Below are 11,731 nucleotides of genomic sequence, written 5' to 3' on the forward strand. Positions count from 1 at the left end.
ATCCATAATAACGCCCATCTTCTCGTTCTGCGGTTTACCCCAGTCACTTCACTTATTACCTATTATAGATCAATGGTAGAGGTTTATAAATCACCTCACTGCAATTTCCCCTATTTCAAACATTCATCTCAGACTCCTTGGTGCTCAGACTTTTGTGATAAAAATATTTTTCACACGGTCCTTTCACCTCTTCCCTAGTTTCCGCATTCCTTCCACTCCCCGTATTTCCCATCTGAGGATTTTTATGATCTCCTTCCCAGTGGCCATGCCACTTCGAGACGCTGGTCTGCCCTTAGCATGATATTACACATACACCTACACCTCTCTCTGTGTCATCTCACAACCTGTCAAACCAGGTCGTCCCCACACATACATAGTAAGCACTTTCTTTTCAACGTTTTCACCCTTTTCCGGTCCCGAGCATTTAGGACCCTTCCCTCCAGTCCAAAGAACAGTCGACACCCACCTTCGCCTGGACAAACCCTGGTCTCCCTTTCAACGAACTGCATTGTCAAGTATAGAATATGTAAAGCAATTTACTTCTACCCAATCTTCCCCATATAGGCTTACTCTCACAGTGCTGAATCCTGTTTTTCTGATGCATTTCATTACCCTGGCTTTTCTCACATCCATTCTGTTACCTCCTCTTTTAAACTTCCCTTTCCAACTATTATATATATATATATATATATATATATATATATATATATATATATATATATACAGAGAGAGAGAGAGAGAGAGAGGGATGGATATTGATACATCGGTATACAGATATACTGTTCACAGGACAATTCAGTACTCTGAAATCCCAAAGTAACCCAGATTTTTTCTTTATCAATAAACAGATTAGTAAGAAACTCGGTGCTTACACATTTCAGTCTCTGTCAAACTCGTGGACATTTACATTTGAAAGAGGCATCCGTGGAAAGTGAAATGCTGCTCCCCCACCTGAAGCCTGCTGAGTGGCTGCCACTCTGTGTTACTACCCTGTTGTCGGTAACTGAGTGCGTATTCTTACTTCTAAATTCATCATCATCATCATCATCATCATCATCAGCCATTACGTGTCCACTGCTGAACAAAGGCCTTCCCCAATCTGCTCCACGAATTCCTTGACTGAGCCAATCTTTGCCAGGTTTTCCCCGTAAATTTCTCTATCTCATCCCTCCACCTCCTGTCTGGCCTTTTTCTGCTACGCTTACAATCTCTTGGTGTCCAGTCAGTCAACCTCTTGCTTCATTGATTATCCCTTGTTCTTGCTACATGGCCTGCCCACCTCCATTTCTGTTCTTTTATAACTTCTAAATTATTATCATATATATTTTCCTATAGGGAGACAGTAAGAGAAAAGTACAGTATTTAAAAACAGGCCTTTACTACTCGATGAGCTCAAAGAAATTATTCCAGAAACCGCAGCCACTCTAGAGGATACATTGCACCGGACAAGCATCGGGTTCAGTTGTTTTTACGCTCAAGGAAATCGCTTTTAGAAGCTGATGTGAGTGCGGATAAATTGTAATGTAGTGAAGAAAGCATGAACCGAATGTCGCTTAAATCTGTTCACTGATTAAGATAATATTGATATTCTAGGGTCTCAAACCAGTGAATCAACCTACATATAAATAAATAAATAAAATAAACATACACATCTGTTTTTCACTTTGTATATCTATCTGTCTGTTTATCTGTCTGTCTATATATCCATATATCTATCTATTAGCTTATGGACGTGGGAAAGGAATGACTTGGGGTGTTTGTGTTAGAGGTAGAAGTCTAGTCCTTGTGATCAGACGGCCTTTCGTTAAGTATACACGTTTCATAATATGTTCCTCCGAGACTAACTCATTAAAAGAACACTCCGTTCCCATAAATGAACGTTGTTTGCTTTTTAAAAGATTAATACAGAAAGTGACGATAATAATTGTCCCAAAGAAAGGTTACGCTGGTTGAAGTGTATATAGGAAGAGTAGATTAAGAGGAGTGTGAGGGGTCTGAATGGTAATGGGAGAGGAGGGTAGAGGGAAGTAAAATAGAAAATGTGCTAGATTCTTAAAAATAGAATCTAGTCAGCTAGGACAGTACCTGTGAGGCACATGGAAAGCTGGTGACAGAGAGAGCTTGGCTTCTATCTCGCTAGCCATCAAGAATCAAATCCTGGCCATCTTTCTTTGCTGACCCGTTTCGTTGTTTCGTTGTTGTCCAACATAGTCTCCTGAAGATATTTCTATAATTGTTCACAACAAACTGCATGGATATTGCACAATACATAATCCTTAAAAGTACTTAAAAATGGGAAATAAAAACCCAACCTCGGAGTCTCCAAGGGAAAGAACCACAAATGTACTACACTGACGACCACTCTAGATATCCTGATTCGTGGCATTTCCTCCAACTTCTTTGTTAAACACCACCACTCTTCCAATCACAACTGTCTTAGCAGCCGAGTCTTTCGCTCCAGGACACCTGTAGACCCTCCTATGAAGCGGGATCTGTGGCATTATAGCATAGCAGTTTGGGAAGCCCTCAGGTGCCTAATACTGGACTTTCTCTTGGAAGATTGCTGTTTCCGGTGCTGAAAGTCATCTATGTATACTTGGTATGTCATCGAGATAATTCTTTCGGGCATCGAATCATCCGGGTACATTCCTGCTTCTTGCCCTCTGGCGAATGCCACAAAGGCTTGGTGTAATCATGCTTTTTTTTTTTTTCTGTTCACAGTAAAGAGGAGGTTTTCAGAAAGTACTAGCACCAATTTTCCCTTGAATCACTTGAATCTCACGTCTCAGCTCAGTACCACACTTTGCCGAAAGCAACTTCACTCCAAGTGCAGTGACTGTTCCAGTACAATGTTTCTCTCCGCTGCTTTTAGGATCATGCATAAAACCTCTTCAGTAATTCTACTTTTTCCTCTTCTCATACTTTTATCCACCAATATGGTTCTGTTCTTGTGTTCCTCTTTGATAATGGTGAACCTTATGTCTACAGTTTTGCCCCTGTCTTTACTAAAAACAACTTCTGTGTTGTTCCTCCTCCTCCTACCCGCTCTGACTTCCTCATTTTGTGTGCTAAAATTTCTTCAAAAGATGTGATTTTGTCATCACTGGTCTCAGTGCTAATTAGACATACCATCATGACTCTCAAGAACTGTGCTTTAGTACAGACATACTTCCCTGGCGAACTTTTCACGATCGTCTGTCAGCTTGCACCACTCCTTCTTGCTGGAAGCTTACTTATATGCTGCTTGCTCTGAAGTAGACTGGCTACCTGTCTTTTCATTGCTATCCTCGGAAGGAGAATATGGAAGTACTGTTTTGTAAACTTTCTTTTTTATTGCCAGTGTGGGTTTTATCAGGAACGCATCACTAGCAATCTTATATTCCTTTCAGATTCTTGCCCATCTTCCTTCCGAGATTTCAGGGAAGTATTTACTGAATGCTTGAAAACTCGGAGGTGTTTGTCAGTCTGGCATTAACCTTTCCATTCTAAACAGAAATCCTGTGGACTCCTGGGCATCACCTTCGGTTTCTTCTCTGGTCATTTATGGTTTGGGCTATAGACGACCACTTCTTCTCATGCTGTAATTAATGGTGTTCCTCAGAGTTCTGTCCTGTCATCCAACCCCTTCCTCCAAGTAATAAGTGAACTTCTGAGCTACACATCTAGCCATATTCACTCTTATGCCGTTGACATCACCCTTCCCTTTCCACCTGAGTCTCTTGTCATCCATCATTCATCACTACAACAGTCCCGTGATACAAATTTTCTCTTATTTGTGTCTTCTGATTGTGTCAAAAGAATACTTGCTTATTTTCCATGACTCAGAAAGTCAGTTTCTCCATTTTTCAACGAGTCACAGTTTTTCAGTGACTATCAAATTGCATTTAACAACGCATAACTTAATTAATCATCTTTCAGTATGCTTTTTCTTCTCAGTACATCATGCAATCTTTAACTCTGCTCAGTTGCTGAATTTGTATGAAGGTCTTATTCACCTCTGTGTGGAATACAGCTGTCATAAGGAGGGTGGGGAGCTTACCAAGTAGAGTACTTGTAAATGGAGTGGAATCACATGCTCCTCTTCTCACTGACGCCTTTCAGCCCATGTCTTTTTGCCACAGTGTTGCGTCTTTTTGTCCCTTCTGGATACTGCTCTACTGATCTCCGCTTGCGTTCCTTCCCCGTCACAACGGGTACACAACAACCGTTTATCTACATACACTGACCCCTTTTCTATCCGTCTTCCTAAAGCAAGGATTAACTTTTCATGCATCTAACTAGTCAACTTTAGAACTGTCTTCCTCCGTCTGCCTTTTCCCTTTTCATGCTCTTAGGCTGTGTGTTCTTTCTTGATTTTTCATAATAAAATGAATATACAGCATTTTCCACTTATGCAGGTAAAGAGAAAGACTATGAGCAGCTAATGTAGATAGAGGAGTCTAAAGGACAGAAAAAGAATGATGGAGATAAAGAGGGTCTGAAGGCTAGTCAAAGAAAATTTAGACAGACAATGTGAGGGAAAACAAAGAAATGTAGATGGAAAGGTGAAGGACAGACAAACAGTAATGTACATGGAGAGTCTGAAGGCTCAATAGCGAGATGTGTTAACAATAGCATAACTCAGGTCTAAACCCCAATGTTTGCAAAAATCTATTGATCTTTACCCCCAGCAAGATCTTTTTGGCGCAAAAGCAAGTATAAGAAACTAACTTCTTCATTTCAGTGGCGTAGTTTCCATTTTAGTCGTCCTATATTCTAACGATTTTATTCGCCTTGGGGAGAAACATCAGACTGTCAATGAGTTAATGGAGGTTGCTTCTTACCCCGTCACCACAAAAGGTCTCTCCAAATTAACCACATCGTCTGCAGAGAGTGAATGTCGGGCTAAATGGATAACCTTATACTATTATGTAAATTCTTAACAAAATATGTGTATAGGTAATTCATGATTAGAGAGGTATGGTAACACAGCCGCCTCTCCAGTGTCCGCTAGTGTTTGTGACGTAACATCCAGCTGATGCCTGTATTGCACTGAATTTAGCCCACCTTAACGTCTTCAGCCATAGAACGAAATTTGTGTTATATTCTGCTATTTTTTTTACTTTTCTTCAGCGTCAGGGGGAACTTTCGAACTGGAGGGGTTAGATACAGCCTTCATTAGCTCTCTAACTAAATGGGCGTTCTCTAAAAATGAATATTATTTTCATGTTCTGATTAGAATGAAAAATAAACGACATACTGTGGCTTAAGGGATTAACACCTTCTGTTGGAGGATGTCTTATATTGTTTTATTTTTGCTTCTGTCAGACGATTTTATTCAGTTTCTGGGAGGCTTCTAGGGAGTCTATCACCGTAATGCTATATCATGGCGGGACAAGGTAGGGAGGGTATAGCGGGGAGGGTGCTGTGTTCTGGGGGGAGAGCTGACAAAAAAAACTAGGAGACCCCATGAAATCGATGACGTATTTTTATTTTATTCTTGTTATCTGCGGAAAATTTTACTAAGTTCGAGAGATTATTCGAACTGGAGGGGTTACATAAAGCCTTCATCAACCCCTTCACCATTCTGGGACTCTTCACATGCTAAATATAGTCGTCTAGTAGAAAGAGGAATAAAAGAAAGTGTGGTGCTTTCTGGTAGGAGAGTTTGAGAGTACCCCTTACTGGATGCAGCGTGAGTAAAGGAACGGTTGACATATCCTTTCTTGCCGTCACACATCACGACAAAGCTCGGTAGCAGTAAGTTATTCCCTTCGATTCATTTTAGTTCTCGCGCGGGTTCATCCCAGGTTATGAGGATCTTAGTAATAGCCCTTCGCCCATCTTCAACTACTTCCCGATATACAGTATACAAATATATATATCATCATCATCATCATCAACATCATCAGCCGTTTGAATATCCACTGCAGGACCGGCCTATCCCGACCGAAGTCGGGACGATACAGCCAATGTATCTCTGCCAAGTGGCTTAGGCTGTCTAGTAGAGATTGTATGTAGGGTGAGAAGTGCTTGTTAGTGTAATTGTCGTGTTGGAGTGGCTTTGGATGTGTGTGTAGTCTGTGAACCAAGTGTAATCGGCCAGCCCAAGCCGACTGGGTGCAAGCATACTTTATAGTAAGCGACACTGGCTCAACCACAGCACCCCTGGTGTCCGCCAACGTAGTACGTGGCCGGGTGAACACTCCCAAAGTTTATTACCCTGGCGGGACGCGAACCCTGGCTCACCCGTGTACGAAACGCAGTGCTGTTTCTTACACTTTCCTAGCGGGTGAGGTTAACTCTTAACTACCATTTTTCCGACATTAAAAACAGATGTGACAGTCTGTTCCCTAAGGTTCATTCACCCATCCTACATTCCTAACATCATCACTACTTCGGTGCTAATACTTATATACTGTATTCGTTCAAGACTAGTATAATGGTACGGTACAAATGGGATATACAGTATATATATATATATATATATATATATATATATATATATATATATATATATATATATATATATATATGTATATATATATGGGTGTGTTTTGTGAGGCATATTCTTATTTCCTTTAAATTCATATCTGTCTCTTGCCGTAGCCTGGGCTCGGACTGGTTGCCTTTGGAACAGAAGACAACTTCTCAAACAACTTTACCACCTTCTATTTTATATTCTGTTGAGAGGAGAATTTTCCAGCTGGATGGATTGGATATTGCCTGCATTAACCCATTCGCTACGAGGGGGTTGTTTTAGCCTGAACAACCTTTGGTAATAAAATGAAAATTCTACAAAAAGACATAATCGCCAAGAAAGTGTTCAATATGATCAGATATTCCTTATAAAGTCCTCTCTCTCTCTCTCTCTCTCTCTCTCTCTCTCTCTCTCTCTCTCTCTCCTTGACCCCATAAAAAGGATGGAGTCTTTTGTCGCCAATTATTGCTGCTAGCTTGCGATTTTACTCAGCATAAGAGCCACATTTCCTCTCCCTCGAACTCCATTCTTCTCTCCTCTTACACGAAACGAAACTTTCTTCTCTTCAATTTTATTCTGCTGTCCTTACTTTCTTCTTTCACTTTCTCCTTCTCTTCTTCAACTTTTGCACGTCCTCCCTCCACCCAACTCATTCCTTCTCATTTCATTCCCCCTTTCTTCCTACAGTCCCTTATTTTTGCCACATTCTTCTTCCACTACTCCCCCCCCCCTCCTCCTCTCATATCTTTCTCAATTTCTTTCACTTAGCTTCAGTAAGTTTGCGAGAAGTCAAACTTGCTGTTCTTCTTTCCTCTTTACTTCCTTCGTCATTTTCTCTCTTTAGCCATTCCAGTTTCTCCTTCCCCCATATTCTCTACCTCTCTCACTCCATCCTCTTTGACGAGTCCACTCTGCCACATTCTTCCTCCACCTGATTCGCTTCCATTTGGTATCAGTTCCTCCCCTTTTACATCGTTCGTTCTCTGTCCCTCTCTTTCTGTGTCCCATCCTTAACTCTGACATCTCTTTTTCCTTCCTTCAATTCCTGCAAGTTCTTCTATTACCCGATCCCTTACATCTCAGTCTGTCCTTTCCCCCGCTTTTCTCACATCGTTCCCTCTTTTCGTCTCACTACTCTTCAACAATTTTACGAGAAGCCTAACTTTCTTCTTTGCCCTTCTCTCTTCTCAGTCTCCTTTACTTCCCCCTTCCATTCTCCCAGTCTTCCAAGTTCTCCTTTCAGCTAATTACCTTCCTCTTTCAATATTTTCCTTCCTTTCTACATCTTCCCTTCAACTTCACGCTGTTGCTGGAGAGGGCCGCCTTCACTGATATAACTGGGAGGAGATACCCGGCTCTATAAGTGTCCCTTAACTCCCTTCCCATCCCCCGACAGGAGAATTGTGGGGTAAAGGAAGAGGGTGGTTTCAGCCTGCAGTACACTGGGTTCACATCAGATAAGCCCTTTCTCGACCCATCTCTCTCCTTCCTGTCTTCATTTTATCTACCTGATTCTCTCCCTTTCGAGTTTCTACCCCACTAAATCCCTTCGTCACTTTAACTCCATCTTATCCCTTCCTTTTCTCCGTGCTCACTTCATAACCTATTCTCTCCCTCCCCCAATCAATCCCTCCCCTTACTCACGTCGTTCTCTCTCCGTCTCACTCCGCTTCAACAAGTTAAAAAGAAACCAAACTTCCTTCTTCCAGCCCTACTTTACTTACGCCATCCCTGCTTACTAGTTTGCTTACGTACTTCGGAACTTAAAGAGCTCCAAGGAGTACTTACCTTGTCTGGAAGAGTGGGAAGGCACTAGGATACGTCCCACGAACACTTGATATGTCGTGATATGCTTAAGTTGCGAGTGTTATTATTATTTTACAACGGCATCTCCTCAATTTTCCTCCACCTCCTCTACCCAGGCGGAGGGAATGCTTTGGTATCCCTCTCTGTCTCTCTCCCCGCGGCTGTGTGAGAGAGGGGAAATGTGTGAGAGGGAGCGTGGGTGAGAGGGGAGGGAGCACAGCGTATGTCCGTCCACTCCAAAGTCTGGAAGCACACTGAGGTCTCTAGTTTCCTCGAGCCACCTGGTTGGTTGCCTCGGCTTGGATAGCGTGATGGATCATTTTTCCTTCCTTCTTTCATGACTGATTTTGTTCCTCTCTTCCTTTACAGATGGGTTTAACCTTCTCATACATCTTTTACTACTCCTTTCATGAATTCATAAATATTTTATATGATTTGTTTTTCTATTTTCCCTCCGTTTTTACTGGCATTTTCTTCACTTCCTAATAGATTTAATTAAGAGTTTTATATTGATTATACCGGTATTTTTCTCTTATGTATGCCTGCCTTTCATTGCTCTTTTTTATCAAATCCTTCCACATTTTATAAGTACTTTTATTTTCATACTGCTTTGGCTTCTGTTTTCGTGCGACTTAATCAGGTCTCTTGTTTGTTATGGGCGCAGACTTATACATGCAATTTTCCTTCAAAATTTTATAGGTTATATTTCTTACTTGTTGGCTCGTTTCTTTTAATTTTTTACCTTCCAGCTTACACTTGCTTTATACATTATGTTTTTAACTCGACATCTCTTTTGAAACATTTCCTCCATATCAACTGCCAAAATCTTTTCATTCACTCTTTTCATTGGTTAATTTGTATACCCTCGCTTGTAAAGCTAGAGTGGGTATCATGTTTTACTCTACGTCTGTGTGTGTGTGTGTGTGTGTGTGTGTGTGTGTGTGTGTGTGTGTGTGTGTGTGTGTGTGTGTGTGTAAACAAAACAACCTAAACAATTTATAACCGATTTTAACTAAATTTGGTGGAGGTGTAGAGGAATAACGAAGAGGTGAATCTTTTGTTTTTGAGGATATAGGTCAAAGGTCAAGATTACAAGGTCAGATCAAAGTTTCACCTAACAAGGGCAACTTGAACAGCTCTCGTCGGATTTAGACCAAATTTGGTGAAAGGTTTGAGGGTAAGGCAGGAATAATGTAGACCAGTTTTGAGAACAATCAGTCACATATAAAGGTTGCGGGGACAGAGTCAGATAAGTAACACTTTTGACGTGATTTGGACCAAACATGGTGGAAGAGTTGAGGGTCAGCCAAGGAGATAAACTACAGTTTTTGAGACATTAGGGCAAAGGCGAAGGCCACATAACAAGGCCAACTTTAGCAGTTTTTATCCTATTTAAAGCAAAATTTGTGGAAGGACTCAGGGTAAGGTATGCGTAAAGGTATTCGGTTTTGAAAACAGTCAATTAAGTGTCAAGATCACAGGTCAAGGTTACATGGGAAGATAACTTGAACAGTTATGGTCAGACCTATACCAGATTTACTGGAAGAGTTGAAGATAAAGGAAGAAGCTATCCGAATTTGACATCAATCAGTTTAAGGTCAAGGTCACAGGGAAAAGTCAAATGTTGGGCTTGTGGATGTTGTATTCTCTGACTGTGCCTATAGTTAGCTAATGTTTGGTATAGGTACCATTCCTTATTATATTCTACGTTTTTTCACACCTATTGTTACTATACAAAATAAGTCTCAGACATCAGCAGGCGTTCCCCTGGACCCCAAGACACAATGCCAACATTGAGGTAAAGACTGAAACAACACACTGTATGCTACTTCCCAGACCGTATATTCACGCTCACGAACCTCTGAGCCACTTCCACTTCTAAGTGACGGAATATCCCAATCAACTGAAACTTATTTTATGCCACTTTGGGACCACAAGAGCCTCAGTTTCAGTGGTTTGAGTTCAGGGAATAGCAGTTCATCGGACAGCAGCGGTGACGAGGGTCCGATGTGTTGAAAGTACTTAGTTCTGCGCCTGTGTACTGTCTGTCAGTGAAGATTCCGCTATCCTCCTTGGAAATAAGGCCCTCTTGCACGAAACGGGCCTTGGGTATGCAATCGAGATTGTCTGCTCGCGGAGACAAACACGGAGGAACCAGAGTACACATACAAGGACTGCCCTCCTCATCCCAAAATACCTTAAAGTCAGAGTTTCCCCTTCCAACATGACATATCTAAGGGTCTCAGCTTATCTCAGATCTCCATTGAACAGGATTCATCCTCCAGCATCAGCTTAACTCAAAGTCAGGGCATATCGCAGCATCGTCCATCAGGAACTACTATTCAGGACTCACATTCTTATCTGGATTCACTCATGGGTCTCCTATACTACAGTCCTGTGAGTACGTCATTAGGCAGTTCCAGGTTTCTTATGACCCCATATCCCTTTAGTCGGTGGTAAGGGCCATTTCTGTTTTCCTGACTCAGCAGGGGTTTTGGAGACAATCTTGCTACCCTGAACTTAACTATCTCTGACGAAAAGATGCTCCCCTTCCCCAGTGCTCAGTAACTTCAACTGAGATACACACACACACACACACACACACACACACACACACACACACACACACACACACACACACACACACACAATCACTGCTTTCCTGAATTGTCTACTTGCATCCCTCCTCCATTACACCAGGCGTGTAGCATCTGTCTGGCAACACACTCACTCCTTTTCTGTTCTACTCTCTGTGAGAGTTATCCGATACTCACATTCATGTAAGCAACAGGTCATCTCTTTAGCTGCCTTCTCCAACCTGCAATTTCCTCTGCCAATGACCTTCAGTTTTTGAGACGCAGTATGTCAAGACAACTCGAAATGAGCAGTTCTTGAGTTTGGCTCAGTGCTTTTTTCTTAGACAGAACGATTTAGCAAACTTCTAGTTTTGGTTCTTTCTTCTTTGCGCAAAACACACACACACACACACACACACACACACACACACACACACACACACACACACACATGCAGACATACAAGTCCTTGCAGCTACACATGCATCGCCAGACACACCTACTGTCCTACTGTATATTATAAATTGTCAAGTATATTGACCATAAGTTTACAAAATGCTGTTTTACAATACGATTATATACCGGTAAGTAAAACATGGTCCAGTAATAAGAGTAATATGTCCGATACCTTATAACATTATAAATACAACCAATTTTTCTTATATAATAATAGGTAACATGAGGGTCAAACAACTTTCACCACAAAAACATGAAAACAGTTCTATAATGCTTATTATTTTTATACAACTTCATGACTTCATAAACATATTTACACAATACATAGTCACCCATGTATTCCTCCTCATTTTATAATAAATTTAATGCAGTAGAGTTGAGTCTCCTAAATCTCTAACGTAATGGTTTCGAGAGTGCACACTGCAGCAGTACG

The 11,731-nt window shown here is 41.3% G+C and overlaps 1 protein-coding gene across 1 annotated transcript in view; it reads right to left on the bottom strand.

The window, feature by feature from the left end:
• Positions 1-8,452, bottom strand: part of LOC145413720 (uncharacterized) — a 519,498-nt gene extending 511,046 nt beyond the window's left edge. The window contains exon 1 of the mRNA XM_080283376.1: positions 8,249-8,452. The gene's annotated coding sequence lies outside the window, so the exon portion shown is untranslated. The remainder of the gene's footprint in view (positions 1-8,248) is intronic.
• Between the last annotated feature and the right edge of the window lie 3,279 nt (positions 8,453-11,731).

This window comes from Coenobita brevimanus, chromosome 97, assembly GCF_032717465.1.
Source record: "Coenobita brevimanus isolate Jiangsu-jjx chromosome 97, ASM3271746v2, whole genome shotgun sequence".
Taxonomy (NCBI): Eukaryota; Metazoa; Arthropoda; class Malacostraca; order Decapoda; family Coenobitidae; genus Coenobita; species Coenobita brevimanus.